Source organism: Octodon degus, unplaced genomic scaffold (assembly GCF_000260255.1).
Source record: "Octodon degus isolate 3935 unplaced genomic scaffold, OctDeg1.0 scaffold00048, whole genome shotgun sequence".
In the NCBI taxonomy this organism is placed as follows: Eukaryota; Metazoa; Chordata; class Mammalia; order Rodentia; family Octodontidae; genus Octodon; species Octodon degus.
The window spans coordinates 9454576-9467055 of NW_004524624.1; the positions used below are offsets into that span (position 1 = coordinate 9454576).

At 39.3% G+C, this 12480-nt stretch overlaps 1 protein-coding gene across 9 annotated transcripts in view; it reads left to right on the forward strand.

The window, feature by feature from the left end:
• Pogz (pogo transposable element derived with ZNF domain) overlaps window positions 1-12480 on the forward strand; it is a 66724-nt gene that overhangs the window by 712 nt on the left and 53532 nt on the right. The gene's annotated exons all lie outside the window — the stretch shown is intronic.

Below are 12480 nucleotides of genomic sequence, written 5' to 3' on the forward strand. Positions count from 1 at the left end.
GGTGCGGGTGCGGGCGCGGGCGCGGGCGCCAGCCCGCTGGGGAAGGGGCGGCGGACGGCAGGAGGGGCGGTCGGCTGCGGGTGTGGGGTTGCCGCCCCCGCGCGGGAAGGCGTGGGGCGCTCGTTTTGAGCTGCGGGAGGAAAAAATGAGTGATTGCTTAGCAGATCCCTTGTGTTATGTAATCCCCGCTCCGCCTCCCAGTCACATCTCGCGCCTGAGTGTCTTGCAGCTAGTTTACGAAGTCTCTCTCTGCCCCCAAATTTCTTAAGGGATGGAGCATTGATTTGTAAAACGGGATGGGACAGATGGGACAGAGACTTTATTTTCTCGTGATTATGTCCTGCCGCGGTGGGCGCCATGTTTATCCCTAGGACTATTTTCTTTAGATCCCAGGCACCTACTTAAAAGGAATAATGTCATTGAATCATCTGCTTTCTCTGTTTTCTAAATGTTGGCCTGATTTTCACTCTTGGAGGACGTGGGATTCCTTCGCACTGCACATTTCTCAACTCGTTTTTGACCTTCTTTACTCAGAAATAGGTAGAGACCTGAGTTATGAATCAGTTGGTCCAATCATACTCGATATGAAGATTGAGATACAGTTGAATTGTACCATCAGAACAGTAGCCTTCCTCTTTACATTCCATAACGTTGGTTGTTATCTTCAGCTCAGAACAAAAATGAAGCTTTTAAAGGAATCTTCTCAAATTGCTGAAAGAGTAATAATGAATTTTCAATACACCCGATGCTCTGGGCCTGGGAGTTGAACTCTACGGTACGAATTACTTAGGGTTCTTAACTTCATAATGATGCTTAACTTGAGAGTGCATAAACAGACGTTGGAGATTGTTAAACCTGCAGTTTTGGGGCCTTATATCCAAAACTGTTTGCAAATTACTTACTGGTTTCATATAAAGGTGCTCGAAATATGCTAAGACAATGAAATGGCAGGTTGTGCCCTTGATCTATTTGCCTCTTTATGTTGGCGGTGTATCTCAGACCAAAGGAGCCAACAGAAGGACCTGTTAGCATGGACAGGATTTTGGTAGTCTTTTCTTTAGAGGAATGACTAATCTACGAATTCCTAGCAGTTCACAAAGATGTGGCCAGCTGACCCCAAGGGGCCCTTCTCAGTCTTTCGTGGGAACCTTTTAAAGGAACTTTCATTAAGGTTGTAACCATTTTCAAAATACAGTAATAAGACCCTCCCCAGTTTTTGATGTTCTTTTTTTTTTCAGACCCAGGGATTGAACTCAGGTCCTTCCATTTACTAGGCAAGTGCTTATTCTACTGAGCCATCTCCCTGGTCCCAACTTTTTGAAACTGACATTTCCACTGATTGTCAGAAGTAATCCTGATAGTGCATTACCAAGAAGGGCTGTGGCACCACACTCTGCTGTGCTTACTTGAAAGTGTTCTTGAGGAAGCTGTAAAAACTATCAGTATTTTTAAGTTCTACTTTGTGAATACATTCCCTCTCCTCCCCCCAACCAGGGATTGAACTCAGACCCTTGCACTTGCCAGGAAAGCGCTTATTCCACTGAGCCATCTCCCTGGCCCTCCATTTTTTAATTTTTAAGAATCAGTGGAGTTAGCTGGATATGGTGGTGTATGCCTTTAATCTCAGCACTTGGGAGGCTGAGGCAGAAAGGATCACCATGAGTTTGAGGCCAGTCTGCACTGCATAGTGAGACCCTGCCTCTAAAAAAGAACCCAGAAGAATCCCTGGTGAAATGAGAAGTATGCATGAAACATTTATGCCGTCTCTGGAATTATGGTTGTTATGAGGAAAAACATTTGTGACATTGAGTTATAAGCTGGCTTGTCTCATGGAACAGCATTTTTATGTGAAGGGACTGATGGAAGTTTTTCATACGTTGAGTAGTTGATAGCATTTTTTGAAAATGAAATGAGTTTTTCAGTACTAGGAGAACAATTAACAGTATTATTGGTGAAAAAGGTTAAATAAAAATTAGGATTTTTAAAAAAGTCAACAGGTAGCATTTTATGGCTTTCCAGTACTTTTGTATGTTTCTTACATTATTAATAGTTAATAGATGAGATTGAAATAAAATACTGTATAATGAAATATGTCAGTTGGAAAATAGAAGTAGACCCGTGGATTTTAACGTAACAAAATCTGAACAGTTCATTGATACTGTTTCAGATGCAAAGATGTAAGATACTATTGTTTGTGTATGTGCCCAAGGTAGCACATACACTAAAACTGTTGTTTAGTTTTAGTATTTATAAATATCCTTTTTTTTTTTTTTTTCTGCCTTTCTTAGACAGGATCTCACTATGCAGTTCAGGCTGGCCTTGATTTACTTTGTAACCCAAACTGGTCTGGTACTGGCAGTGATCTTTCTGCCTAAGCCTCCTGAGTGGTTGGATTACAGGCATGGACTACCATGCCTGGCTAAATAATCTATTGTTACCTGAAAAGCATATTAAAATTTTGGATTTTTTTCTGTGTCATCTTTACAAGGCCAGATCTTCATTGTATACTTCACAGCGTATAACAACAGGCTGAATGGAGAAGTAGCTATGAGAACATAAATGTCTCTTATTAATCTAGACACAAAAGTATAAGCCTGAAAGTCAGTATTTTGGAGGAAAACAGTACCTTTTATTGTAAATGTTTTACTTATGTTAGCATATGAGTGTGTTTTTAAATATGCCGACAAATACTTACATTTTTTTTTCTAATTTCTAATGTGATTAATATGAAAAGTTACACACATAAGGGCCGGGGAGATGGCTCAGTAGAATAAGCGCTTGCCCGGCAAGCACAAGGACCTGAGTTCAATCCCTGGTTCTGCCAAAAAAGGAAAAAATTAAAAAAAATAGGGGCCAGGGAGATGGCTCAGTAGAATAAACGCTTGCCTGGCAAGTGCAGGGGCCTGAGTTCAATTCCTGGTTCTGCACCAAAAAATAAAATAAAGTAAAATTACCCACATAAATAAAAATCTGGGGGCCAGGGAGATGGCTCAGTGGAATAAGCACTTCCCTGGCAAGCTCAAGGGCCTGAGTTCAATCCCTGGTTCCACAATAAATAAATAAATAAATAAATAAAATTCTGTAGGTTCATTTATTTATTTAATTTACAGGGCATTGAATGTAGGGCCTTTGCACTGCACTGCATCCCTAGGAATATATTTTTATTTTTAGACAGCCTGAGCCCAACCTTTGGATACTTGTGTCTCAGTCTACCAAAGGGTTGGGACAAGTTTGTGCAACTGTATTCAGCTTGAAGGCAGGCTTTTTTTTTTTTTTTTTTTTTCCCCCAGTACCAGGGATTGAACTAAGGACCCTGTGCTTGCCAGGCAAGTGCTTATTCTACTGAGCTATCTCCCCAGGCCTGAAGGCAGTAATTTTAAGAGACCAAAAAATTTCAGATTTCGAGACCAAAAGAAATAGAAAGCCATTGAGTTTGTTCAGTGCTTTTGCTTTTCAGACCATCCAACTCTGTCTTCATTTACCATCTGTTAGAGAATTTACAAATATTGGTTGAAATTAATAATGGAAGTTTGGAGGGTCGTTTCTAGAACAAAAGGCATGGTTTGAATCTTGGCTGGGGTATTTACTAACTGTGGCTTTGGAGAAATTACTTGGTCTCTAAACCTGTTTTAACACAGGCATAATTGTGAGAATTCACTGAGATAATGTAAAGTGCATAACAGTACATACTAGTTATAGTGAAATAAAACAATTTCATATATTTCAGTCTTGATTGTCCATATTATGTCCTTTTAAATTACTTCGATTGAAGGTGGAAATTCCTGAATTAAATTACAAATCCTAGAGCTGGTTGATATCAAGATGATAAGACTTTTATAGGTTCTTGTGATATTCTGATTTGTGATAGAAAGCTATGGTTGGGCCGGCCAAATAGCTCAGTGGACTAAAGCGCCTGCTTGGGTAGACACAGACAGAGGCTGGGAGTTCGATTCCTGAGCCTGCCGTGCCGTCCCCACCCCTGGGATGCCCTGAGACAGCCATTGAAACTGGGTGGGTGGTGCATGCCTGCCTGTAAATGCCTGTAATCCCAGCACTTGGAAGGCTGTAAACAGGAGGATCACTATGAGTCTGATCTATTCAGTGAGACCCTGTACACCCTGTCCTAAATATAAAAAAAAGCTATGGCTACAAAACTTTTTTTTTGTTGCGGAACTGGGGATTGAACTCTGGCCCTTGCACTTGCCAGGGAAACTCTTAGTCTGCTGAACCATCTCCCTGGCCCCTACAAAACTATTTTTACATATGATTAAAGGGATAAAAGCAGAAGAGGGAAAAGAAACTTGCCTATTGCTAGGATTTAGCAGAGTTAAAGGAAATTGAAGGAGTAGAAATAGAATTCAGACTACATACAACTGTCACTGTTTTTCATGGGAGATAGGAAAAGGGATCCTGCATATTGTATCCTTCTTAAGTAGGGGTCTTACTGTTTACATTAAGATTCCCCTCCTTTTTAAGTAGATAGTGCATCACTAATATTTATGTGCTTCTTAACAGAGGTTTTACTGCCAGACAAGTGGGAAGGTATTTTGAGTTTGGAAATTATTAGACCAGCTAGAATTATTTAAAAACTGACTATTACATGTAATATACAATAGAAATTAGAAGCTACTAAGGTCAAAATACAAAAGACTGGATAAATAAAAGCTTGTTAACTACACTGCAGTCTTAAAGCATTTGAATGTACATAAATTATGTCTGTTTCATGGACAGATTGAGTAACCCTAAAGGTTTTTTGGAATAAATCCTTTTTAAAGCGAGAAATTTAAGTAGAATAACACAAATACTGCATGTTTTGTGGATCCTCATTTTTTTCCAATACTGGAGTAAGATAGTGTGCTATTAATAAGATTTCTTTGTATGCCTATAATCCGAGCTACCCAGGAGGCTGAGGATTAGTTGCACCTAGGAGATTGAGGCTAGACTGGGCAATATAGTTAAAACTGTCTCAAAAACAAGATTTTTTTTTTGTTCTGTTTTGTAAAAAGTATTTTTCTTTCTGGGCATGGGGGTATTCCTGGCACTAAGGAAATTGGCAGAAGGATCACTGAGAGTTTGAGGCCAACCTGCACTACATAGTGAATTCAAGGCCAGCCTAGACTACATAGCAGGACTCTGTCTCAAAAATATTTTTTTTTCCCCTGTTGGAAGTTTTCTTTTCTTTTTGATTTATGGGCAATGAATTTGAAAGTGTTAGATACTAAATTCTTCAGTCCTGAAATTTGTGTTCGAGCTATGAAAAATCTAGCAAATTAAAAATTCAAAGCTTCAAGAATCAAGTGAAAATTCTAGTGGAATACAGGTCTTTTCCTAATTTTATTTGAGGTGAGCTATCGGCGACCTGGCCAAGACCTGTATAAGGACTCTGATGAGAGGATGACATAAGAAACAAATTCAGTGGGGTTTCATTTTATTTGGGGGTGGGGGGCTTGTTTTTGAGATAGAGTCTGTGCAGTTTAGGCTGGCTTTGAGCTCCCTTTGTAACTCAGGCTCGTCTCAATTCTCAGTGATTCTCCTGCCTCAGCCTCCTGAGTGCTGGGATTACAGGTTGTGGGCAACCATGCCAACATATTTAGTAATATGAGTGGGGACTGGGAAGTCAGTGCCTCAGGATAGGCAGAGACCAAGTGATAGGTGACTGCCGATAGTTTAGGACAACAGGATAATGGATAATCCTGAGACACTCAAGGGGGGAGAGAAGATCTTATGCTAAGAAAAGTGATTTTGTGCCCTGAAGTAATTTTTAAATTATTATTATTATTATTATTATTATTATTTTGTGTGTGTGGAACCGGGATTTTGAACTCAGGCCCTTGTACTTGTCAGGCAAGCACTTATTCTACCGAGCCATTGCCCCGGTCCCCCTGAAATAATTTTTAGTTTTTTTTTTTTTTTTTTGCGGAACCAGGGATTGAACTCAGGCCCTTGCGCTTGCCAGGGAAGCGCTTATTCTACTGAGTTATCTCCCTGGCCCCTCCTGAAGTAATTTATAATCTTAGTGGTTTTAGTTTAATTTTAGTGGGTGGGAGAAATTGGCCCATCCCTGAAGAGTAAATGGAAAATCTCAAAAGGGTGATACTGGTAATCCCAAATCTCCGTTTATCCCTCTGGGAAGTATCCAAAATCAGCCATTGTGAATTTGTGGTTTCTAACAGAGGTGAATATTTGTTGCCCTTTAAATACTTGGAGGGTAGACTGGTGCAGGATTCTTTTGCTGCTTTAAAACAATAGGTGGTAAAGGGTCCTATTCTCTTTTTTCAATTATGTAGACTGCTTTAGTTACGTTTATATTTACTGATTAGTTGATCATCTAGGACCTGAGTATAAAGTTAACTTTATTTGCTAGTATTGAAGATACAGCCCTTTCTCCTCCACAACGGTCTTTACCTGGTACTCCTGGGTGGAAGGATGAGTGCCAAGACAGGAGATTTGAGTTTTGCTAATAGGCCTGTGTGAGCTGCAGTGTTAAGTAAAGCTTTTGAGCATATGTATTACTAATTTTCATCTCACAGTACTCCCTTAGCAACCACTGTAAGCCACTTTAGATTGTTTTATTATTTATTTTTTAGTGTATGGTACTAGTTATTGAACTCAGGGTCTTCTCACATATATTCATAGGTCTTTTTTTTTTTTTTTTTTTTTTAATTTTGATGTAAAGTCTTGCTAAGCTGTTCCAAGCTCAACTCAAGCCAGTGATCCTTCTGCCTCAGCCTATAAGAAAGCTGGGATTGGGCTGGTGAGATGGCTCAGTGGTCTAAAGCACCTACTTAGAACGAGTTTAGCAAAGCACAGGGACCACAGTTCAATCCCCCAGCACCACATGCCAGCCCGCCCCGCCCCCTGGTGGGCTGAGCTGGCCACACACACACACACACACACACACACACAAATAAATAAAATTAAAAAAAAAAAAGCTGGGATTATATCACACCTGTTCCCCCCCCCATCTAATGAGATGATCACATTTTTTCTTTAAAGACAGAGACAAAAAAATACAGAATTTCAGAACAAGTTAATAGATTAACAATAGTCAAGACATGTGTATTCTTATCTTTAGAGTTTTCTCTGATTACAAAATGTAGGCATGAAAAAATCGATCAAACAAAATAAGCACAAACCATTCTTTTTAATGAATGAATAGAAATTAGTAGTATAATTAGCTAGCTTGTGCATACACACTTTTTTCTTGCTGTTTTTCTCCTTTTCCCCACCCCAGTTGTTCTTTCCTTTTGAGCAGGTCTGGTTTACTTTTAAGAAATGTGTATATTAGGTGTGATCAAAATACAGCAATACTTTCTTTGGGTTGTGAGCAATTTACTCTGCAAATGTTTTGCGAGATGAACAACCATTTCTAATACATTTTAACTTGATAAAGGAGTGATGTTTTGCGGTATGAGTAGTACATGACTGAATGTCACATGATCATAACAGCTAATGTTTTCTCTCTTGCTCGCTCTCTTGTCCTCCTGGCCTTTGACTGTCACTGCAGGATTATGGGTGATTGTCTTCCATGCTCAGATGCTTGGTCTGGCTGTGGTGTTTGGCAGAAATAAGTGCTTCCTTCAAAATGTTGGAAAGTGCCCACAACTGGCACTGGTGTATTTTTTGTCACTTCAAAGCACCTATGGACAGTCCTTTGCTTTTCCATACAAGAGTAAGCTTAGGAATGCTTTGCTTCATTCTAGGTCAGGCTGCCTGCAGATATAGACCTTTTCCTCTGCTGCCTTATTGCCAGTTACATTAAATAACAAGAGTTTATTAATACTATACTATAGTCAACATCTGTGCAAGCATATACAGTGGCCCCCATGCAAAAAAATGGTGAAAAGAAAAGCGGTAAGGAGGAGATGATTACAGTAGAAGTTAAAAAAGAAATCATTAAGAAGTATGAACGAGGTATGCGAGTGGCTGAAATTGCGAGATTTTATAAGAAGTCTACATCAACCATTTGTACAATATTAAAGAAGAAAGAAGAATTAAGGGGACTGGATGCAGCAAAAGGGGTCACAAGAATATCAAAGCAACGGCCACGTGTTCTGGAAGATGTAGAAAAGTTGCTTCTGGTTTGGATAAATAAGAAGCAAGTAGCGGGTGATACTATGACGGAGAACTTTATCTGTGAAAAGGCAAAGGCCTTATATACTGACCTCATAAGTAAAATGCCAGGTACATCAGCAGAAAATGAAGATGGCTTCAAGGCAAGCAGAGGATGGTTTGATAACTTTAAGAGGAGAAGTGGCTTCCATAGTGTTGTGAGGCACAGAGAGGCTATGAATTTGAATGCTAAAGCAGCTGAGGCCTTTACTACCGAGTTCCAGAAGCTCATGGTCTCCGAGTGTTATCTGCCAGAAGAAGTTTTTAACTGCAGTGAGATGAGGCTTTTTTGGAAAAAGATTCCAAAGAAGGCGTACATTACAGAAGAAGAGAATGCAATTCCCAGTCACAAGCCCATGAAAGACCGTCTCACCCTCTTGTTTTGTGCTAATGCAAGTGGGAACTTCAAAGTCAAGCCCCTGCTTGTGTATCATTCCAGGAATCTACCAGCCTTCAAGAAATGCAAAGTGCAGAAAAGCCATTTTAACATTATGTGGAGGTCCAACAGCAGAGCTTTGGTCACTCATATTTTCTTCATTGAATGGATCAAAGAGGTCTTTGGACCTGAAGTGAAAAAATACCTTCTAGAAAAGAATCTGCCACAAAGAGCCTTGTTGGTCATGGATAATGCTCTTGCTCATCTTCCAGGCTTTGAGGATGACTTACTGGAGGATTGAAGTTCATTAAAGTTAAGTTTCTTCCTCCCAATACCACTCCAGTCCTCCAGCCAATGAATCTGCAGGTCATTTCAAACTTTCAAAAGCTTTATACCAAAGCAGTATTTCAGCAATGCTTTGAAGTGATCAAAGGAACAAACCTTACTTTCCAAGAATTTTGGAAACATCATTTCCAGATTGTAAACTGCCTCAGGATCATTGATAAAGCCTGGCATGGCATCACTAAGAGAACCCTTAATTCTGCTTGGAAGAAACTGTGGCCTGATTGCGTTCTTGAACCTGACTTAGAGGGCCTTGTTCATGAACAGGAGCCACCAGTTGTTGATGAAATTATGTCCTTGGGGAAGACCGTAGGACTGGAGGTGAATGAGGATGACATTCAAGAGCTGGTGGAGGAATATGGCCAGGACCTGACTACAGAAGAACTGATGGATCTGCACTGTGAGCAACAGCAAGAGGTTATGGAGGAGATTTCATCTGCAGAGAAGGAGAAAAAAGTAGAAGAGTCCCTCACTTCAAATGAGATTAAGAAGATGTGTAAGATGTGGGAAGCAGTGAAAAATTTTGTGGAAAAACACCACCCAAATAAGGTTGTAGCAGTGCGAGCAGTGAATCTGTTCAATAATAATGCGATGTCACATTTCCGTAAAATCCTCAAAAGGAAGCAAAAGCAAGTATCCTTGGATAGGTTCCTTAAAGTTGCCCGAAAAGAAAAAGATTCCATTGAGCCAGTAGATAGCAGTGATTCCCTTAGTGATAGTGGAAGTCATCCTACACAATAACCCTCCTCTCTCTTGTTTCCCTCACACCAGCCACAAAGGTTTGCAAAGGTAAGTGCAGGTTATTCTTCCTTATATTTTGTATTTTATTATTTTCTGTTGCTTATTATAATAATTTTTGTATGAATATTTTGAGTTGTGGAATGAATCATCTGAGTTTCTATTTCTTCAGAAATTTGTGTTGATATTCTAGTGCATTGGATTACAAGCATGTTTTCAGAATGAATTATGCTCATAAACCAAGGTTTTACTGTATAATGTAGATGTTTGTTTTAATTTAAAAAAATTATGTCATGTGTGGTGGCACACTTGTGGAACCCAGCACTTGGAGGCTGAGGCACTCGGATTGCCATAATTCTGAGAACAGCAGTTTCAGGATCCTGTCTAAAAAAAAAAAAATCATACAGCAAAAACACAAAAAAGTTTTTTTTAAAAAAACTACGGATGGGGTGCGGGGAGATGGCTCAATAGAGTAAATGCCTGCCTGGCAAGCACAAGGCCCTGAGTCCAATCCCCGGTTCTGCCAAAAATTAAAAAAAAAAAAAAAATTATGGACACATTGCCATTAATCCCCCTCAAGATACCTCCTTTAAGCCATGCCTGTAATCTCAGCACTCAGGAGGAGGCTGAGGCAGGAGGATCACTTTGAGTTGCAGGCCAGCCTGGGCAACAAAGTGAGTTCAAGGCTAGCCTAAACTGTATAGCAAAACCCTGTCTCTGACAACAATAACAATAGCAACAGCAACAAAAAAACCTTTTCAGTTAAAACACATTTATTCATTGTGCTTCATGAAATGGTTCTGTAATTCCTCTTTCACAAGTGTCTATATGGGCTGGGGAGATAGCTCAGTGGCATATGTGCCTGCCTGGCAAATGCAAGATCCTGAGTTCAATCCCCGAAACCTCAAATAGAAAACAAAACAATGTCTTTATATGTTCAAAAACAGGGTGAATGCTGCTGCTGAATGATATAAAACAGAAAACAGACTTGTAAAAAAATTAGAGTATGTCCTTATCTGCCTTAGCCAGATTTGGCAATGTATGAATTGTGATTCTTTTCCAAATTCAAAATGACCATAAAAGGTAAATGCTTTGAACTGATTTAGGACACCAGTGCAGCTCTGACAGTGCAACTAAAGATGCTCATGAAGAATTTCCAGAACAGTCTGAGAAAGTGGCAAGAATGATGGGGGGGGGTACGTGTTTTACATGTTTTCAAAGTGAGGAAACTTTGGAGAAGGGTTAATGGCAGTGTCTTATTGTAATAGATATATTTTTTAATTTAAACATTCACCATATTGTTCCATCATTCCTTGTATATAAGCTACATGAAAATGGATCCAGAAACAGGAAAAAGGTGACAAAAAATTCAGCCAACATGACTGTAAGTTACTTAATGATAAAAAGATAATGGCAGAATATAGTGTATCATCACAGCTGAGGTATGAATAGTTTTTCTCCCAACTTTTTATTAACAAAAATTCATGAAAGTTGAAAAAAAGGTGAAAATAAATGAGAGACACCTACAGTGAGCCCACCATGTAGACACAGTGATCTGAAACATGTTGGCAAATGCCACATGCCAAAAAAAAAAAAGGCCTGTTGCTATCTATAAGAAAATGCCAAAATGCCTGTTTGCTGAGCCACTTGAAAGGTTACACTGGAGACATTTCAGTATGAAGACTGAACAGTTCATGTATTTGTCAAATGCAAATGAATTTTTAAAAACATAATTATACCATTGTCTTTCTTTTTGGGGGGACAGTACCAGGGATCAAACTTGCACTTGACAGGCAGGTGCTGTGCCACTGAGCTAACTACCATTGTCCTTCCAAGAAAAGTAAAAATAAATTCTGAATGTTGTCTGATACCTACTCTAAATTAAAATGTTCCAGTTGGTCTCCCAATCATTTTTTTCTTTTTTTTATTACTAGGGATTGAATTTAGGGCCTTCACACTAAGCTACACATCATCCTCAGCCTATTATTGTTGATTTTGAGATGGGGGGGAGCTCTTTCATTCATTAGGTTATCCAGGTTAGGTTTAATCTTGCTGTCCTTTTGCCTCAGCTTTCCAAAGTGCTGGGATTATAGGCATATGTCACCAAACACACCTCTACTTTTTTTGAATAGTTTTTTAATGAACCAAGACCCAGTAAAGGTTTACATGTTTTGATTTGGTTTTATCTTTAATTTCTTTTAGTTTAATATGCTCTCAGTTTGTGTGTACATGCATGCACTGTGTGTAACACTGCATTTTTAAAAGACACCACCTTCCCAGCTATAGTGGCCCACACCTCTAATACCAGCACCTAGGAAGCTGAGGCAGGAGGATCATTTTGAGTTCCAGATCAGTCTGGGCTACAAAGTGAGCTCAAGGGCAGCCTGAACTGTGTAGTGAGACATTGTTTCAAAAAGACAAAAATAAGTAAATAAATAAATAAACTACCTTAATTATTTTATAAAGTGGTCTTTTTTGTTTATTTTTGAAAAATGATCTCGTTAATGCAGTACATGTAGGCCTAAGATTCATCATGTAACTAGCCCAGGCTGGTCTTTTTTTTTTTTTTTTTTCTTAAAGACAAAGTCACCCTATGCAGTTCACGTTAACCTTGTTTTTGTGACACTCCTGTGACACTCTTCTGACCTAGCCTCCTCTTTCTGGGAGGTAGTTTATATTTAAACTGAAAGCGCCCTCTCACATCTACATTGAGGTCTTGAAGTATGATTTCCTATCAATATTATTCCTTAAGGAAATGGCTGGTTCTAGGCCTGGGGCAGGAAATGTAGGAGATCTGGAACATTTTGTCTAACAGATTAGGAATTTTACCAGACAGTACAGGGATTGTGTTAGAAGGCTTCAGGTGCCAACAGAAGATTTTCTACTCACCAAAATAGTACACTTTGAGAGTT